The sequence below is a fragment of the Panthera tigris genome, chromosome C2 (genome assembly GCF_018350195.1).
Source record: "Panthera tigris isolate Pti1 chromosome C2, P.tigris_Pti1_mat1.1, whole genome shotgun sequence".
Classification (NCBI taxonomy): Eukaryota; Metazoa; Chordata; class Mammalia; order Carnivora; family Felidae; genus Panthera; species Panthera tigris.
Window position 1 is genome coordinate 78,332,839 of NC_056668.1, and position 19,507 is coordinate 78,352,345.

The 19,507-nt window shown below is 39.2% G+C and overlaps 1 protein-coding gene across 10 annotated transcripts in view; it reads right to left on the reverse strand.

The window, feature by feature from the left end:
• Nucleotides 1–19,507, reverse strand: part of LOC102953305 (LIM domain containing preferred translocation partner in lipoma) — a 673,846-nt gene that overhangs the window by 89,947 nt on the left and 564,392 nt on the right. The window lies entirely within an intron of this gene.

A 19,507-nucleotide genomic window follows, 5' to 3' on the forward strand; every position in this document is an offset into this window, starting at 1 on the left:
AACTAGAAATCCAAAGGATTGCTTTCAAACATACCAAGTCCTTGAATTTGAACACCTCTGACAAAGGTATACAAATGAAAGCTCTCCCTCCCCCCCAAACCATTTGCAAATACATCCTATCTAGGTAGAAACCAAGGAGGTGACAGGAACTGATTTACACATGGTCTAGCCTAAATGACAAGGTTTAGAGCCACAGTGCCTTGCATTCAAATCCTCTGACCAGCTCTGTGCTCTTGGGAAACTCCCTTACGCCCTCTGAGTCTTGATATCCTCACACTAAAACCAAAACCAAAACCAAATACAAAAAATACACCTGTACGCTGAGCTTCAATTTAGATTGGAGTTTTACAAATTGGGAAGAACTAAGTAGTTATTATTATTATTATTATTATTCCTTAATTCAACAATTAGGGGACCTCACCTATACCAAGACAGTGCTGAGTGCTAAAGGTGGAAAGAAATGAGTACGTTACCCCTGGATGGAGATGAAACATATACTTCAATGTAAGTTAGAAAATGATGCAAGTCATAAATCTGATTTCACTTCTGCTTAAAATAGATTGAACAGAACAAGATCTTATATGCAACCTTACTCTATTCCACTGGAATTTGGAATGGGTTATAACATTTTCCTTCGACTTCAAAACATGGGACATAAATCTGAATCTTCTTTTTATTTTGTGGTTGTTATTTACCTTTTAAATGAGGTTCTACATGTCCCATTTGGTCAGTTCTGTAGTTAAGTCAATGGAAATTCCAAACTGTGAAAAATATATTGATATCCTAGACAATCCAAAAGAAAGTGATCAGAATAGTTAAAGGCTCTGGTATCAGAATAGACAACAAATGGACGGAGGAGCTAGAATTTAACCAGAACAAGAGAAGATTCAGATGGTCTTGGGAACTTTCTTCACATACCTAAAAGGCTTTTAAGTTGAAGATGTATTAACTGTCTTTTCTACGGACAGATGATGTTATAAGGAAATAGACTTCCCACCAAATTAACCTTATAACCTTTAGAGAGTTCAAAACATGAAAAAGCTGCCTTGAGAACTGGTAAATTTCCCATCCTTGGAACTAAGCTCATTTATAAGAATATAATGGTAAACCCATTGCAAAATAACTTTGCAAAACCCATTGCAAAAAGACTGCTTTTGAAAAGTGAGTAAGCACCCCTCTGTTTATTCCTTTTGTAAATTGTTCACTTGGCTAGCTGGCACAAAATGAAAGTAGACTTCCATATTTCAAGACCCACCCATAGAAAGAAAACCAAATGGCACATTTAATGAGTTTGAAGGGGCCTTTTATGTACTACTGCTCAGTGAGCGTCCGCCATCATCAGTTCTCTGTGCTCCGGCCACATTGATCCACATCCCTTCCGGATTTTCTGTCAATTGTACTGAATGAAATAACTCATTGTCCACAGAGCCTGCTTTACAATCCAGTTTTACTCATCAAGGGAATGTGTTGGCAATATTCACTTTCTCCAACATCCCTGTCTCTTGAGCACTTATCATCAGGTACTTTTTTGGAAGGGGAGGTGGCAAATTATTCAAACTGCATGAATTTCTACAAGTGCAATAACATTCCTCAGTTTTTAAAGGGCATCTTTTTTTTTAAGTTGTCATTTGAATTCAAACTCTTTGGAAAACATGCATAATAATCTTAATGATCCCATTGAGCAGTTTAAATTCAAATTGTGGAGCATTTGAAATACCATGCTGGCAGCACTTTCCATAAATTACTCTCAAATTCAATACATCCCTACACACATGCGCGCGCACACACACAGACACACACACACAAGTACCACACTCAAAAATCCTTAAATTACAGTTTCTCTTTTGTTGTCCCATTTAAATTGTGATTTGGTTGATAAATTAGAGCTGTAGTGTCTGCTCATAAATTTCAATATTGTTTTCAAGAAAATAATTTTGTGGCAGGCGTGCATTTTTATTTCCCTCGAGGGTAAATGCAGATTTGTTTTGTTGGAGGCTTCCTGGCTTTGGCGTGAGCATGTACTTGTGTTTGCATGTGCACGTGAGTGTGCGCCTTGGTGTCTGACAAATCAAATCTGACTTATTTATCTGGCTATTCACTCTGTATACCAGAGTTTTAGGAAATACTGGAAGACTGAATCAGAAAGGTCATTTTTTTTAAGTTTATTTATTTGTTTTGAGAGAGAGAGAACGATAAAGTGTGTACCTGCTCATGAGCAGGGGAGGGGCAGAGACAGAGGGAGGGAAAGAGAGAATCTGAAGCATGGTCTGCACCAGCCATGGACTGGATCCCAATGCAGGGCTTGACCCTACCAACTGTGAGATCATGACCTGAGTGAAATCAAGAGTCGGATGCTTACCTGACTGAGCCACCCCCCAAAAAGGTCACTTCTGCCAGAAGAGACTGCTCACCTAGGATCTTTATAATGAGGTCCTATCTAGAGCAGAATCAGACTAATTACATCTTGGGAATTGAATGATTAAAGGAAGTTCTTTTAGACAGATGAGAGAAAAGACCTAATTTTCACTTCATTTTCAGTACCACTGAAAATTAATATTTGCTCACAAAGTTTGCCAGTAAGGTTTCAGAAACCATCAAATGCATATAAACATGCTGAGAAATATTGTTTTTAATATACGGCCAATGTAAATCAATCCAGAGTACAGGCACTGTGCAGAATTCCAAGCTTTTGCAATTCACAAAATTTAAACACAACTTTTGCTATGAGGATAAATGTCTCTGTAATTTTGAAAATATGGCTGTTCCTTGCCACTGAAATTCATCCTCTTCCTGTGAAAAACAGTTCGAACGCTGGCTACCCTTAAAACATCAATGAAGCAGTAATGATTAGGTACTTGGGAATAATTAAAAAAATTTTTAAGACTGATTAAAGTCTGTTTTGCCCCTAATGAACTTGCAATTCACTGACTTAAGAGAAGAGCTGATACAAATATGGCCCCCTAGACTGCAAATGTTGGGCATTAACTGGTTAAACTAGCATCATTACTATATTGAGTGGTATTTAGATGCCATCTCATAAAGTTGTTTATTTTCCTCAAAAATGATTTTTAAAAGGCTAACTCAAATTGTAAAGTCAAGTCTATTATACCCAAAGGGCAGCAGAAACCCTCTCCGGTGAGTGGAAGTCAGAGGGATAAAAACATCAGTACCATCATCAACAAATATTGACTGAATGCCAGCGGAGCGTGAGGCCTGGGCAAGAAGCCTTAGCGAAGGCTATGGGGAGACAGGACAGTGACATGCTTAAATAATGACAAAATTAGTCCCTCGATCTTTTGTGCCACCTCCAACTCCCAGACAACTCCTATGCCCATTATGCACTTAGCCTTCTACTTGTGAGTCTGTTTGGATGGCTGTCTCCTTCAGATGGTGAGCTCCCCAAGGACTCAAGGACTGGGATCACGTCTTTTTCAACTTTGCATCCTCAATTCTCTATACTATCTGAAATATAGAGAGTGCTCAGTGAATATTCACTGGATGAATATAAGACTGAAAGCCATTCAGGCAGGCAATTGAGATGCGGAGGTAAGAAAACTCGACTCCGTCATAAAATAGATGCCGGAGCCCTGCTTCAGTTTCTTTGCTATATAGGCTACCTTCTCTGGGCCTCAGTTTTCTCATGTTTAATCTAGGACTCACACCTGCCTTGTGGGATTGTTATGGACATCAAATGAAAGACAAGTATGAAAGGACTTTGGGCACATGAATATAAGTATAAGGTATTATTATGCTAAGCAATTGGTACAGGTGGTAAATGCTAGAAGGTATGTAATTAACATAGCTGAAAAACAGGTAGATTATGAAGTGAAGTTGCCTAATACCATCCAACAGTGACTCAGGGGATTGAGAATCAAGTTATTCTTCCTTGCAAAAGCAGAATAATCATCCTGTACCAAGTAAAGGTAACATAAATATCAAATAACAAACTGGCTGCTATATGATTTAGGAAATTCGCATGGCTCTCTTTTACCTGGAAAAATCATACTCTTACTGGGTTTCAGTTTACTAATCTGAAGAAAGAGGGACTTGGGTTAGAGAATCTTTAAGGTCCTTTCCAGCTTTAAAGGTGTCAATACTGTCACTCAATTTAACCAGCAAAATGGACTTACACTGTCTCAAAGTGCATACGTGCTTCTTCCCTGACTTTTAAGTATCCACCTTCCTAGAAAAGGAAGGGTAGCATCAACATGGCCTTTCCCTTGGCTGTTGTTCCTTGTGGTCTCAAGAGAAAGGAATTCGACCTTTGTGATGAATCCCTTGAAGATGCCAACAGAGGAAAGTGATGAGTACAAGACGATCTGTCACGTATGCAGAAAAACCTATGCACCTGGAGATACTTTTGACCTCCTGCACTCCTGAATTTTCTGCAGAATAACACACATATAATGAACACTCAATAAATCCTTACTTTCCACCAGGCTGATTTCTTTTCCTTTGATCCCAGAAGTTATAAAGTTCAACAAGGAAAAGAAATACCCAGAAATTCAAATTGTCCTCGTTCCTTCTTTTTCCTCCCATCGAATCCTACTCCACCTTCAAGGCCTGGCTCAGATGCCTTACCATCTGGGAGGTCTTTTTTTGAATCTGGTCCCCATCTCCCTCACCTGCTTCTCTGGACTCTCACCACTGCCTGAATCTCTCTTCCAGATAGGTCTTGCTTTGTATTATGGTGTTGTGCTGCTTGGTCCTTCTCATTCAGCTAAGGGCTCAGCACGAGACAGCATGACTGAGTCTCGTGCTGTTTGTTTCCCTCACAGCATTGAACTCAGCCCTCTGTACACAGAAGGTGGTCATTCACTGGCTCTTATAATCGGTTAACAGTTTACTCTTCAGTTAAAAATATCCAAGAGACATATGGTTAAATGCTTGCTTCTCCCAAGGCAGTGGAGACAGTAATCCCCTCCATTTCCTGGATTCTCCTCTGTAAGAATGCAGAAACACCCTTGAGCAGAATCGGACAGCACAATTTCATAAAAACAACCTTCTTCGTTTTATTTTACTTTGAACTTAATTAATAGTAATGCTTAACCTCTCACCTCTTAATTACATTGGCAAGTTGGTGAGGTTTATTGATCCATGCATGAGGAGTTAATTCCAAAAGAGACTTTGACAAAGAGCACTTTATGGGAGAACACATCGTTATTCCAGTAGCTTTGCTGGAATGACCTGCAGACACTGTCTGGCCAGACTCAGGCCAGTCTGGCTTCCTGCCACTTGTACCAATTTCCTAATGATCTAATAGGAATGCTCAACAACCCTGTAAAGAACCAAGTCTTTCTCTCTTTTCTGGTCTTAAAAATGAGGTAAGATCTAGTGGGGGTAAAAGTGTATCCTTAAGGGAAAATGCAGCAGGGTTGTGCAATGTTTTGAACATTAATAGGGCCCTTCTGGAAGTCTAGCAAAAAAAAAAAAAAAAAAAAAATTAAAGGCAACAGGATGCTCGATAAACACCTGTTAAATACCTAACTACATGGCTTTTATATCTAGAAACACAGGATATTCTAAATGCTACCCCATCAACCAGTGCTGATAATGCATTCACAGACATATGGCCAAAAGATGTACTCCACTGTTATGGGCTGAACTGTTTCCCCCCGCCACCACCCCAAATTCATATGTTGTAACTCTAACCCCAATGTGATGGTATTTGGAGGTGAGGCATTTGGGAGGTAACTGGTTTACATGAGGTTATGAGAGTGGGCCTTCATGATGGGGTTAGAGTTCTTAGAAGAGACACCACAGAGCTGTTCTCTTTCCCTCTCCCTGCTTTGTGGGGACAGAGAAGTCAGAAAGGGGGCTCTCACCAGAACCAAAACTCAACCATCCAGACACCCTGATCTTGGACTTCCAGTCTTTAAAACTTGAGAAATGAATTTCTGTCATGTGGGCCTTTAAGCCACCTAGTCTGTGGTATTTTGTTATGGCGACCTAAGCTGACTAATACATTTATTATAAGAGAAAAAGAAACAACTAAATACCTCCCAGGGAGAGATGTACTACGCCGGACACTGCTTTGGTGACACTTTGGTGACACTGCTAAGGTATGGGGTTACACAGGGGAAAGAGACACAAAGAACAGAGAAAAAAATGAGCTTGCTCCTAAGCAGCTTGCGGTGAGAAGCCATGAGGGTGAGACTGTCAACGGATATAAGGTGGGGACAGAAAAGGGTTAAAACAAAGGTGAAGGAGTAAAACCAAGGTCTAGAGAAAAACTCTGGAGACCTGAGGGGAGAGTGCTTGTCTTCAGCTTAGACGAACATAGGGAAAGATTCTCAAAACAGTGGTAACCAAACTGGGGCCTGAGGTTTATTAAAAAAAGACTTGCTGATTTAAAAAAAAATCCTATTTGATGACAGGCCATCTGCTAGCTTGAATTTACTTCAAGAGAAAGGTAGAGGCTAAGATTTAGAGCGCAGGAACTAGCTCAAAGATCTGTTTTAATCCTACGTTAATTCCTCATTTTCCAAAGCCCTTGGTTTGTTAAGCCTTGATTTTGTTAATTTGTAGAGATGAAGGAGTTGTGACAGTTCCCACTAGTCTGTCAGGGGTGGAAAAGGAATGACTATGTGGCATTAGGAGGAAATCAGATTTACCACATGACCCTTTGGTACGTGGCTCTTCCTCTCTGACGACCTTCTTGTTAAATGCCTCCTTTCCCCTAAATGTCCCTAGTCCTCTCTCTGAGTCCTTTTCCTGTGAGGCCCTGACACATTCTGCATTATCTATTTTGTGGAAAACCTATTTGTATATTTTGTATGCTTTAGAATACGATTTAGTGTCTGCCTAAACTAGACTAACAATATAAATCTTGACTTTTTTTAAGAGTTACATGTTAGAAAGTTCAGTTTTATTTTAACTAACATGTCCTAATGGCTTTATTAATATACACTGCCTCAAATATCTCTTAGCATTAATAAAGAGCCAGCCTACAAAGTAAAAAAAAACATAACTTTTGTGGAAGACATGTACTCTTCTTTCAAAAAAAAATTTTGGATGTAACTTAAAACCTCATTACATATGTGTATTTGTGGCTTTCAGAGCTTAACGAATTCCAGGAGCCTCTATTCACCTGTGACACCTTCAGTGTGTCTTTCCTCTTCTCTTGGCTACCCATATTATATTTTCCCATATAATAAACATAAAATACTGATTTATTAAATAATCTTAAAAAATTTTTGTAATGTTTATTTATTTTTGAAAGAGAGAGAGACAGAGTGCTAGCAGGAGAGGGCAGAGAGAGAGAGAGGGAGACACAGAATCTGAAGCAGGCTCCAGGCTCTGAGCCATCAGCACAGAGCTCAATGCGGAGCTCGAACTCATGGACTGTGAGATCATGACCTGACCCGAAGTTGGACACTTAACCAACTGAGCCACCCAGGCGCTCCTTAAATAATCTTTAAGTTCAACAAATATCTTTTTTTTTTTTTTTTTTTTTTTTATTTATTTTTGGGACAGAGAGAGACAGAGCATGAATGGGGGAGGGGCAGAGAGAGAGGGAGACACAGAATCGGAAACAGGCTCCAGGCTCCGAGCCATCAGCCCAGAGCCTGACGCGGGGCTCAAACTCACGGACCGCGAGATCGTGACCTGGCTGAAGTCGGACGCTTAACCGACTGCACCACCCAGGCGCCCCTCAACAAATATCTTTTTGAAGACCTACAATATATCAGGCCCTTGTCACTGTGAAGTGCCCATAAAGAGCCTCACCATGCTATGATGATGACACCAACCTCTCCAGCATCCCTTGATGCTGGAGGGAAGTGAACAAAAGAGAGAACCAGAAAGCAGATTTTTTTTTTTTTTTTAAGTAAGCCTGGCTGGAGGCTGGCTTCCCTGGCTGGAGGGAATTACCATGTCCCATTCAAAGTCATGTGAACATAAGAGAACCTCCATTCAAACTCTCTGGTCGTTTTCATCTGGGAGTCTGGTCTGTGTGTTTGACCTTGAGTGCTAGCTCTTATGATAATTCAACAACTGGAAGCTAGACAGCTGGCTTTACTCTCACATCTTTCCCTTCAATCTTTTATATTTACATTTCAGCAATGACTGCTCACAGGGTCCCAGAGCCAAGTTCTCCTCTCTGCTTCATATACGCACAGGGAGTCTCAAATCCAAGGTGTACCAAAGGGTAAAGAGGCAAAGACCCTCTCCGGAGACACTAGGATCTAGAGTGAAACCAGGTACCTTCTAGCCTAGCAGGGACAGCTCACCTGTTGTGATAACAACCATGGAAAAGATAAGATGAATAAAATGTGACACCTTCGTCCCAGCATACCACCCTCTCTAAGGGTTGCAAACAGTAAGAGAATAGGTCAAAACTCAAATTATTTTGATATCAATTGCAGAGAGTTAAATCACAGGAGCGAGGAACAAACAAAAGCATTGCACAGGAAAAAGCCACATCTATTTGGGGGAAGTTCTAGGAAAGCTTTTTATGGTTGGTTGATACAGATTTTCAAACTATGGAGACGGGGAAACTCTGGGGCACAGAGAAGCCTAAGATATCAATGTCCAGGAGAAGATGGTCCCATTTGGCCAAGTGTGGCTAAAGAAAATGCATAGGAGAGAGGTGGGAGATGGCGAAGTATTTTGGGACTATTTCTTCGATGAGCTGGGCTACAAGCACAGACACATGGATCTCAAAACTGAGCACGCATAAGAATCTCCCTCAAGAGGCTTGTAAAAGATGCACATTTCTTGGCTCCTTGTGCAGAAAGTCTGGGGAGTGGCCCAGAACTTTACTTTTTTTAGTTATTTTTTTAATGTTTATTTATTTTTGAGAGAGAGAGAGAGAAACAGAGCATGAGTGGGGGAAGGGCAGAGAGCGAGGGAGACACAGAATCCGAAGCAGGCTCCAGGCTCTGAGCTGTCAGCACAGAGCCCGATGTGGAGCTTGAACCCACAAACTGTGAGATCATGACCTGAGCTGAAGTCAGATGCTTAGCTGAGTGAGCCACCCCAGCGCTCCTAGAACTTTACTTTTTAATGAGGACTTGAGCGTGATTCCAAAGCAGGTGACCTCTGACACATTTTTGGAAAACCAAGCTTCTAGAGTCTCATGACTGGACTCTGCCCATCAGACCCTGTGAGCTCTCCAACCACCAGCATGCAGGTAACATTCCATAGACTGCAATGCTGACTAATGAGAATCCTTTGGGGGTTCTGTTTGCACGAATCTGGGTCCTGGCCCCGTGCAGTTACTTATTGCTTAAAGCACCCACACTTTCATTTTTGGTCAGCCCTGTCAGCCTCTCTGAACCTTTTAGTTAGCTACTGGGGTAAAAAATATTGCTTTCCTTCTGTTTGTGGGGAAATTTAAGGGAAAATAAATGAGGTGAATGCAGAATAGCAGCTGGTCAAGCTGAGTGTAAACAAGGTCTGACTTTCCATAGCACGTTTTTTCTTGAAAATCATTTGCTGCCTCATACCAGGCCTGCTAAGTGAAAGACTGAATGTCTTACCTAGGACTCTTGAACTTATGTTCAGGTTTGTTTTTAACATTGATTTAAATTTTTTTTTTTTTAACGTTTATTTATTTTTGAGACAGAGAGAGACAGAGCATGAATGGGGGAGGGTCAGAGAGAGGGAGACACAGAATCTGAAACAGGCTCCGGGCTCTGAGCTGTCAGCACAGGGGCCCGATGCAGGGCTCGAACTCACGGACCGTGAGATCGTGACCTGAGCCGAAGTCGGCGCTCAACCGACTGAGCCACCCAGGCGCCCCTTAACATTGATTTTAAAGCACACACATACAACACACACACACACACACACACACACACACACACACACACTCCTCTGTCCCAGTCCTTTTCTTCTAATTGGAAATGTAAGGTTATAGACATTTTTCTCTTTTGAGGGTACAGAGCAGTTCAGAAGACCCTACAAACACAGATTATGTGCTGTATCTGGGTAATTATCATTCCTTTATCCTTTAAGAGACAAACGATACATACGAAAGAAAATGAGGAACAGACTCTTTCCTTATTTTCTTTCCATCCTTTTATCTCTAAAGTAGGAAGTTTACTGAACCCCTTGCCAACAATTCACTCAGCCTAATGAAGTGTACAAGTAATAGGATTAAATAATCTTAAACCATTATTACAGTGGCCTGATGCTGACATTCATCCAAACTCTGGCAAACACCGAGTGGTGAGTTCATGCTTGATTTAAAAATAAACAAACTAGGGCAGTGGGAAGGTTCTAGCATAAAGTTTCAGAGGCATTTAACCTGGAAATCTGAGACTCTCCATCTTGGTTGGAGCTGAAGCAAACCCTGTCCTACTTCTACACTCTCCAACCAAAATTTACGGAATCCAACATTTTCTAGGGATGGTTCTCTGGAGCCGGCAGCCACATATGATTAAACCTCTTCATGTCAGTCCCAAAGAAAGCAGTTCTTTGAAGGCATCATCAAGGTTCATGGTTTCTATTCCTGCCTCTGCCATTAATAAACCATATAACCTCAGGCCAATCAGCCAGCTTTCCTGGCCTTTAGGTTTTCTCAGCTGTAAAATGACGTTATTGAACTTCAACAGTTCCTTCTGGCCTTTAAAAAGCATTCTAATTCTATAACAACAGAAATAAATACAGTTTGGGGTAGGAACTAGAGAAAAAGATTATGTTCAGCTAGCCTCTTCCTCGTTCTGGGCAGTCTGGTTGCAAGCCTGTGCCTCACTACTCTTACCCAGGCCCGCCTTGCAGGTTGCAGAGATATGGTGAGCAGTAACCTTCATCAGCAAAGGGCTGCGGGCTATCTGGGGAAAAGGACTAAATAAAAACCTTAACAAAGGACGACACAGTAACTCTTCCCCCCACCCCAAGTCTCGTTGTTGTATAATTACAGGGTGATAATATGAATGCCTGTTAAAACGAGAGGTGTTTTCCAAAGCATATTCAGTCCCCAAATCATTTTGCTCATGGGTTAATTATCCCTGTAAAATTTCATGGCATGCTTCACTTAGATCATTTATGCTTTCAAAGGCTTGCCTAGGTATTTTGTAGTTTTTGTTGCTTCTGCATAAGGCCTTTTTTCCCCCCTGTTATGTTTTCTGAACCTAATTTATAATTTTTATTTTGTCAGGTAACTACACTTTTATTATCTTAAAACTTTAGATTTTCTCTGATTTTCTAGACTAATTATATCATCTATAAATACTGACATGTCAGAGTCTTATGATTTTGAGTGAAAAAGTCTCAAAAATAGGTCTGAGAAATGCTATTCCATTAAAATTAAGAAATACTATATATAAATGACACTATATTTTTAGAGATAAGTAGTGAAAATAGAAAGAAATGCATGGATATAATAAACAAAGTTAGTATAGTCATTACCTCTGTACAAGAGTTTGGGGAATGTGATTAGGGACAAGAACCTAAGGATTTCAGTGGAATTTCTAGTGTTTTATGTGTTAATCTGAATAAAGGTACATGAAATTTTGTCATATTATGCTTTACATCTTTATCTGTAAGAAATATTACATAATAAATTGATATACATGTAAAATGAAGAAAAAGATATATATATATGACCATATATGTACGTATGTAAGTGTGTGTATGTATACGTATACATATGAATATATATGACTTTGTTTCCCAATTACCCGTAATGAAGACTAGAATATTACAAACAATATAATAGCAGTCATACTATGCATACCTGGCAAGATCCGGGAAGACATCTGACCATTAGTTTATTTTATCCTATTAAACGCATATCTTCCTTTTTCTATTTTACTTAGGGCTTGTTTTGTGTTCTTGCAACCATTTTTGTTTTAAACAAGGATAACATTGCAATCATGGAATTACCTGGGATGTTTCATTGTGTGGCACTCAATCTGCTAATATTTCATTTAGCATTTTTGCATGGGTGAAAGATTAGCATACTTTTCTTTTGGGGGCAACCTCATTTAGGTATTATTAATCAGGATGGGGCTAGCTTTCTAAAATGATTTGCGAAGCTTATCTTCTCTTACTGAGCTCTGAAAATTGAACTATTACAGGAATCATTTGTTCTTTAAAGATCTGAGAAGTCCTTTTAGTGAAATTTCCTGATAATTTCTCAGGTCTGCATTCCACCCATGTTTATGGACTTATTCAAGTTTTTGTCCTTTGCATTTTAGGTGTGCATAGGTCACAGTCTCTTCTATAAAATTTGAAGTGTAATAATTTTTAAATGTCTTCTGTACATATGCTAAGAGCTTCTTTTTCATTCCTAATTTTCTATAATTTTTGTTTTTCTCGAATCTTCACTGGATGCTTATTTATTTTTCTTTTCAAAGAATCATCTTGTGGACCTAAAAATTCTAGTATTTCTCAATTTATCAATAACTGCCTTTATTTTAATGATTCCTTTCTTCCTTTAGACTTTGTTGCCCTTTTCTAGGTGTTTAGATTAATATACATGTGCCCTTTTATGTTGCAATTAATGATCCTAGCTGTACTTGGAATTCAACTCTGGTTGGGTCTCATTCTGGTTGTTGTGCAGCATTATCAACATCATTACTTTCTAAGGAATCTTTAACCCACAAGTGGGCTTATTTTTTTATCCTTGGATACATTTCTTGTCTTGCTGAACTCTGCCAGCCAAAGTAGGAACTGTATATGTTCCTCTTAGACTATGAGAGCGTGCTTTTTTTAAATCTCCCATGGAGATTTGGAAAGAAGATATAATCTCTTTGCTTATATGGACCAAATCAATCATGTTAATCATATTATTCAACTTCCATAATTGGTTTGTCAAGGACTACATGGAATGTGTTAAAGTTTTATAAAGAGTATGGTTTAACCATTTTCATCTCATATCTCATCAATATTTTTGTCTTATACATTTCAATGTAATGGTATTAAATGAAGAAAGGCTCAGGGCTGTTCCTCTGGAACTTGGCATTTATCAATAAAGTAATGTACTTTGGCCTATGTAATAGTTTTGTTCTGAATTATACTTTGCCTGTTATTAATACTGTAGTTAGTAGGTGATTAATATTATTTTCTTTTAGCCTGAATATTCTATTACATATTTTCCTCTTTCTTTAACTATCAGTTGTATTGGTTCATTGCTTATCATCGTTTTATTAACCCTGGATTTCCCATACACTTTAGTTCAGTTAATTTGTTTGTCTGGTGGAATATTTTCTTTGAGTCATTTTCTTAGAAAGAGTAGGTAGGCGATGTATATTCTTTTTGAATGCCCGTGGAATATTTTAAATAAACTATTTTTGGAGAAGGCAAAATTTGATGTACTGTGATGTAACAAAAGCAAGTTACTAATTAGTACAGGATGGTATGATCCCATTGTATGTGTATGTGTGCACATGGAAACCACACTTCCATAAATGTAACTATATACCTGTATACAGGTATACTGAAATAGAAAAGGTGTGTTAAACTGCTATATTATTTAAATGGGAGAGTTATGCATATTTTAAAATTTTTCTTTAGTGAGCATATAATACTTAAAAACATAGTTGCTGTTTTTTTAAGAATGACTACTATAAGAAAGAATATTTTGAGTTCAATATTTCTCTAACATGTCCAAAAGTAAGGTGAAAGCCACTTTATAAAATTAGAATGAAGGTTCACTGTATTTTTTTTAAACTTGACATTATGAAAAAAAGGTAATAGAGAAAAAAATTAATTACAAAAAAAGAAACCTAGTAGTAACAAATGAGATTTCCAATGACTGGCTGGGTCTATGAAAAGAGCTGGTCCTGAGAATCAAAGTCCAGGTCAAGTCTTGGATCTGACACTCACACTTTACAGAATGGGGCAAGCTGACTTTTCCTAAAACTCGGTTTCTTATTACTGGAAAGGAAGGCAGTGATAATCATACCTATTTTCTAGGATCATTGGAAGGTGACATAAGATAAAAGTGCTCTTTAAAAATTAAAGCACTCAACAAATGTTAGTTATTATTATTTTTAACCAGGAAAAAAAAGGTTTTTCCCTTAAAATCTGAGGCATTTCAGGGAAAGCCACATGTAATGCTCAAGAAAAGACGGAGGCTTATGGTTTTTTGGCCAGTAGAAGTTCAGCATACCTTTTGTAATGCTAGAAGGCATGATTTATGTGGTCATCAATTTAAACATTAGAAATGGAAGGCTCTAATCACGGAGGGCTGTCACTATCTTCCTATCTTCAGGAAGTTGAATATTAGTTTCTGGGTGATAATATGGACCTAGCAATCAAATGCAAGTTAGAAGATCTGTCCCTAGCCTTAGTTTGTCTTTTGCTTAGACAATATCAAAGCCACCGTAAGCACCTCCCTGTCACCCCCCCCACCCCCGCCCCGCCCCTGCTGTCTACTTCACAAGGTTCTAATAGGAATGATTAGTAGTAGATAGCATGGTGAAGTCGCTTAAGAGATTGACAGATGTCCCTCTTTCTTGAAACATTTGTTGTTGTTGTTGTTTGCTTTTCCTTTCTGGCAGACTGCTTGAGGGAAAATGAAGAAACAGCAAGAAGAAAGTAAGTGTCTGTGCACATGCACTTGGTGCAAGGGAGAGAGACGGACCCTCCTTGGGGGTGAAAGAGCAGGGGTGGGCAATTGAGAAGAGGGAAGGGAAGTTCACGTGGGTTTTTTGGCTTTTGTCCCAACGCTCAGCTCCTTTCCCAACATCCACATAAAGCACCAGCCATAACTGCTTTTAAAACACTATTAGGAGGGGTGCCTGGGTGGCGCAGTCGGTTAAGTGTCCGACTTCAGCCAGGTCACGATCTCTCGGTCCGTGAGTTCGAGCCCCGCGTCGGGCTCTGGGCTGATGGCTCGGAGCCTGGAGCCTGTTTCCGATTCTGTGTCTCCCTCTCTCTCTGCCCCTCCCCCATTCATGCTCTGTCTCTCTCTGTCCCAAAAATAAATAAAAAACGTTGAAAAAAAAATTTAAAACACTATTAGGAGGAACTGAGCATATAAAAGGACAACCTTCCTGCAGAGGTACAAAACCTACCACCTAAGGTAAGTTGAAAAGTTCGAATGTTTTAACTGTAGCCATTTAGTGACATACGGGAGCAAAAGGCCGCTACAGTGTTGGTCACTAATGTGTCAAATTCGGGAACATTACCATGTTTAGTCTCCCGTGGAGTTGGCCTCCTATTCCCTGAGGTCTTTTAATTACTTGGATTTTAACTAATAAAAATGTCTGTACCAACTTCCACTGTTGAGAGAGTCAGAAGTTGGATTTGATCCACTCTGAGTAAGAGCCCTGGTTTAGGAGAAGATCCTTGGCTGCCATTTCATAAACAGGCTGAGTATCTGAGAATCACAGATGTGCCGTGTCTCCAGCCCAGACTCCTTGGTCATGCTAAAAACACAGCAGTTCTTTTGTTAATCTGTATTTGTGGGTAAACCTGTCTCATTCAGGACAGAAGAACACTTAAGTGGAAGGCACGGTTGCTGTCCCTCATACTCATACCAACAAAAAAATCTTCTTAAGCAAAGCATGAACCTCTTCTTCTCATATATGTCCTCACATTCTTTCTATGACATTTATTTATTTCAGTATTTCCATAGCAACTGCAGCTATGAAATTACCCCCAACATAGAGGATTTCTAAATTGTATCAGATTATGCTAAGGGGAAAAGCGATGATAATAATGTTATTAATGGATTAAGCCCTTATATCAGTATAAAATTTCATAATGTATAAACTATCACAAGTGTTCATTCCTTCTCTTTGGAGATAGGGAAGACGTTAATATCTGTCTTTCATAGATGATGATACCAGTACTCAGACACTAAATGACTTACCCAAGGTCTCACCTAGAGAGCAAGAACTAGAATCAATATATTCTAGTTTTATGACTTTACTTCTAAGGAAGTTTAATGCTTTCAATTTTAATCTGTTCATTTATACAAATCCATAAGAATAATCAAAAGTAAGCTTTTTAAAAATAGATGTATATGTATGTATATGGACATACATATATGTATACATTATTTATTGAGAGAGAGACAGAGTACGAGCAGGGAAGGGGCAGAGAGAGAGGGAGACACAAAATCTGGAGCAGGCTCCAGGCTCTGAGCTGTTAGCACAGAGCCCAACTTGGGGCTCGAACTCACAAACCGCGAGGTCATGACCTGAGCCAAAGTTGGATACTTAACCAACTGAACCACCCAGGTGCCCCCAAACTAAGCTATTAAGAGATCACCAAAGTAGAAAAGCATCTCATTGATTTGCAAATACAAATACATACAAACTTAAATTACATAATGCACTTATTTAATTGGCTCAAAATAAATATAAATAAACTTCTTCAATCGTGGATAGATTATAGTTTAACATATGGGTTCATATTGCTGATGGTTCTGTGAGTTTGAACAATGTTTCTAAAGAAATTTAGAAATTTAGAAATGTTTCTAAAGAAAGCAAAAGTTCTCTGAAGTGCTGTAAAGTAAATGTGGTCACAAAAATCAAACAATTTATGCTAAGGAAAAAATTCAAAGTAAAATAATGAAAAACCTTAATCAGCTCTTTATAGGCATGTTATTTACAACACTGAAAGAACAGAGAATACCCAATACCTTTCTAGGGGCAAATAACTTTAAAATGTAGTATGCAAACATAAGGTAAAATTAAACAGACAAAAGCTATAAATAGAGATTATTAACAATGGAAAGCCATATACATATTTAAATTAAGTCAATCAATAGAAAACACAAAAGCATGTATAAAAATCATTAACGAGAGTTATAATACCTTACAGAACCAGATTGGTTTAATTACATGTGTATATGTGCAAGGATTAAAGATTCAAGAGACAACAGGAAAATATGAATAATCAGTGAAGGAAAGATGAAGAAGACCTAACTGGTGTATTTTCCCTGTAAATTATGTAATTGGTTAATTTAAATATGATCTAAGTTGATTATTAATAATCAATTTAGGCAAGAATAAATTAAATTTATATTAGATGGGTCTCCTTCTTGGACTCAGAGCATTGAACGTGGGTTGTCTTTGCACAGAAATAATGAACTACTTCACGATCTTGAATAATGCCACCACACTGACTGAGGCCCAGAGCCTGGGTTTTCTGCACTTTCCTTCTACAGGATGTCTCTCAGACATCAGTTTCCACAAGGGAACGAGAGGCAGTTTGACTGAATGCCACTGCAGTTGGCCCTGTTCCCAGGGCTTTAGTTCCGAGAGACATACACACATCCCTAGGATCCTCCTTACTACACACTCTGTCTTCAACACCAACTTGTTTCATTTTATACCCTGAGCTTCCCCGATCCCCCCCAAAAGAAAGCTCTTTACTTTTCTGGTGTGGCAGCTTATTGGATTTACGACAAGTTCCAAAGAAATTACAATGCTAGAACATCCATCCGAGAGCTTGAGGTCCGTGCTAAACTCTGAAATCAATATGGAACAAGGGCCTCTGAATAAAGCTTAACTGAATTCTGACAAGAATTAAGTTGCATTTTGGAGTCACCATGGATAGGTCTCATAAGGAAAAATCTTGATTAACGTTTCTTATGAGGGAGGGAAAGTCAAGAGGGATGGTAAGAATTTCCATTGTTTGAGTCCACCCCACTTTCCAAGGATGTGATTAAATATCTCCCAGATACTCTACCTTGTCATAAGCTCGGTCTAGTAACAGGGACCCAAAGTAAAAGAAACTCCCTCCTGAAGAATCACTGAGCTCCTATGCCTGGCGTAGAGATCGAAACCTGAGCCCACATGCTGTACAAACCCATAACTGAGTCAGATTACACTTTTTTAGTCTTATTACTCAACCAGGAGGGCAAGAAATGCATTTAAAAATGGGGCAGGGGTGTGCCTGAGGGGTTGAAACAATTTCCTAAAGCCCAAAGAATTTCACAGCCCTTGTAAGGTCCTTATATTCAGAAAAACCACATATGCCAGAAATCTTGCCAAAATTAATCTCAGAATAACATTCATTCCATTACCATTCCCTGGGCAGGCCCAGGGTGCTTTACAGGATTGCCCCATTTCATCCTCACAGGCCTTTGGGAGAATCCTACAATCATCCCTATTATACTGTGGAGGAAACTGATGCTTAGAAAGATCCAGTAACTTTCTCGAGGAGACTAAGCATGAAGTGATGACATCAGATTCAAGCCACGTTCTTCATACCTGTTATCCTGTTTCCCAACACTTCTCAGGGTTCCTAGCTCTAAGAGAGACAGGAAAAAATGAAGGAGGCTGTCACCGCAGCCCCGTGAATGGTAGCAAGAATCAACCATGCAGTCTGAAAAAGGACAGAAAATAGAGACAAGAGCTACAGAAAAACACAGCAGTCACTTCATATAAGGACAAAGCCATAGGGGCTTCCAGAAGCTCTGCTGGCATCATTATCACAGAGTTCGCTGCAGTAAAGAATTCCATGTGGTGGTCCTAAGTCATTGTGAATGACAGCCCATGCAGTCTGCTTACAAAAGACAGGGAGTTCTGTAATTTTCTCTTTTCAGTAAAGATTTCAAAGGTTGATATTTGAAATATTCTCATTTCTTTTGAAATTTTTTAACGTTTATTTATTACTGAGATACAGAGAGTGAGTATGAGAAGGACAGAGAGAGGGGAAAACGCAGAATCTGAAGCAGGCTCCAGGCTCTGAGCTGTCAGCACAGAGCCCCACGCGGGCTCGAACACACAAACTGAAAGATTATGACCTGAGTTGAAATCGGACACCTAACCGACTGAGCCACCCAGGCATCCTGAATATTCTTATTTCTTAAGGAGGTAAGCTTTGGTTCGATGAGCTTTAAGCTCATATGTAATGGCTCCCTGAGATCAACAGGACACTATGGTATTCGTGTTTATGTTCCAAACAAGCTAAAAATGTGTACTGTCAGCAAAGACTACGGGACCAAGGGTGTGAAAAACTGAATATAGCCCCAGGTCTGACACCAAGGATTGAACAGAAGAAGTCATTTTCCTCCTCTCTGTGTTTCTGTATTCTCACTTCTAAAATGAGGAGTTAGACAAATGACCTTTTTTTTTCCTTCCCAGCTCCAGCATTGTGTAGTACTATTAGGAGGCTATCTACGTTTAAGTTAAATTGCCTTTAGGGAGGAAAATGGAATAAAATTGAACCTAAGAGATGCACAAACTATACTGAATCCCTCCAGATCTTAATCTTAACAAACTTTCAGATCTGTGCTACAGAGACTCGAGGGCTGCAATGAGTTAGAGCCGTCAGGTCACAGGAAGATAGATACCAATGAGACCAGGAACTTTGCGATGAACTTGAACCTTGGGGATCTGCAAGGCTATGTATAACTCCTAGGACCTTGCACCCAAAGCTTCTTTTACGTAAAAATGCCCCGACACTGTGGTGAAACCATGCTTCTTTTGTAGGTTTGCAAAAATGCACTACTTTTCCCACTAACAAGTGCTAAACAGATTAAAAGTATGCAGATAGATAGCAAAGAAATGCATTTTATATTTTTAAAAAGTTTATGTTCATTCATCACATTGATCTATCTTCTGATGTGTGTGTAGCTTAATGTGTGTTCTTAAGT